Below are 1,914 nucleotides of genomic sequence, written 5' to 3' on the forward strand. Positions count from 1 at the left end.
CATCACTGTATTCTTAACTTTTAAATATTTTTGTTGTTGATCATTATTGGTTGATAGTCATGATTGGGATTATATTCTATATCAAGTTTGTATATAGCTAGGCACGGTGGCTCATGCCTGTAATTCCAACACTTTGGGAGGCTGAGACGGGAGGATCATCTGAGGTCAGGAGTTTGAGACCAGCCTGGTCAACGTGGTGAAATCCTGTGTCTACTAAAAATACAAAAATTAGCCAGGCATGGTTGTGCATACTTGTAATCCCAGCTATTCGGGAGGCTGAGGCAGGAGAATTGCTTGAACCTGGGAGGCGGAGGTTGCAGTGAGAAGAGATTGCACCACTGCATTCCAACCTGGGCAACAGAAAGAGACTCTATCTCAAAAAAAAAAGAAAAAAGAAAAGAAAAGGAAAAAAAAGTTTGTATATAGATATCATAATTGCTACCATGAGGATTTTTTCATTAAAATTTAGAATGTCTTTCTAATGAATGCATTATATTCCATCATATTTGTAGGCAACTATTTATCAGTTTTATTTTTATTATTTATATATTTATTTATTTATTTGAGATGGATTCTCACTCTGTTGCCAAGGCTGGAGTGCAGTAGCGTGATGTCGGCTCCCTGCAAACTCCACCTCCCAGGTTCAAGCAATTCTCCTGTCTCAGCCTTCCAAGTAGCTGGGACTACAAGTGCCCACCACCATACCCGGCTAATTTTTGTATTTTTAGTAGAGATGAGGTTTCACCATGTTGGTCAGGCTTGTTTCGAACTCCTTACCTCAGGTGATCCTCCTGCTACGGTCTCCCAAAGTGCTGGGATTACAGGCGTGAACCACTGCACGCAGCCTATTTTATCAGTTTTTAAATTGCTATGATTTTAGCTGGTTTTTAATTTTTCACCTTTACACTTAACATTGGCAAAAATTCCTTTGTGTATAAATATATCTGTATCTGTGGCTCATCTTAGATGGCAGTCTTAGCATGAAATTACTGTGTTGAAGGACAAGCTTTTTTTTTTTTTTTTTGAGATAGGGTCTTGCTCTGTCACCCAGGCTGGAGTGCAATGCTGCAATCATAGTTTACTGAAACCAATTCCTCAGCTTAAGCAGTCTTCCTGTGTCTGCCTCCTGAGTGGCTGAGACTACAGGTGCATGCCACCATGCCCTGTTAATTTTTGTAGAGGCAGAGTCTTGCTATTTTGCCCAGGCTGCAATATCTTTTTTGAGATTGCTAATACATGTTGCCAAATTGCTTTTCAGGAAGATTGTACCAATGTAGTTTCAGGAAGTGTTTTTAGAGGGAGGGGTTAAAAATTATTCATGATGGATGGATACATTGGGACCAATAAGCCCTAGAAAATGCATATGATTTATGGATGTACCTAGTTATGGATGCTTCATTGTGTTCCTTTTCTTTTTCTTTTTTTTCAGAGGGAGTCTCATTCTGTCACCCAGGCTGGTGTGCAGTGGCGCTATCTCAGCTCACTGGAACCTCCCCGTCCCAGGTTCAAGCAATTCTCCTTGTAGCCTCCCAAGTAGCTGGGATTACAGGTGCCTGCCACAAAAGTGCCTGCACTTTTAGTAGAGATGGGCTTTCACCACGTTGGCTGGTCTTGAACACCTGACCTCAGGTAATCTGCCTTCTTTGGCCTTCCAAAGTACTGGAATTACAAGCGTGAGCCACGGTGTCAGCCTATAAGCACTATTGTGAATTGGTGTTTAACAGGGAGATATAGGCTGGGTGCCATGGCTCATGCCTGTAATCCCAGCACTTTGGGAGGCCGAGGCCGGCAGATCACCTGAGGCCAGGAGTTTGAGACCAGCCTGACCAACATGGAGAAACTCCATCTCTACTAAAAATACAAAAAATTAGCCAGGCGTGGTGGTGGGCGCCTGTAATCCCAGCTTCTCGGCAG

The sequence above is a fragment of the Macaca nemestrina genome, chromosome 2, assembly GCF_043159975.1.
Source record: "Macaca nemestrina isolate mMacNem1 chromosome 2, mMacNem.hap1, whole genome shotgun sequence".
Lineage (NCBI taxonomy): Eukaryota > Metazoa > Chordata > Mammalia > Primates > Cercopithecidae > Macaca > Macaca nemestrina.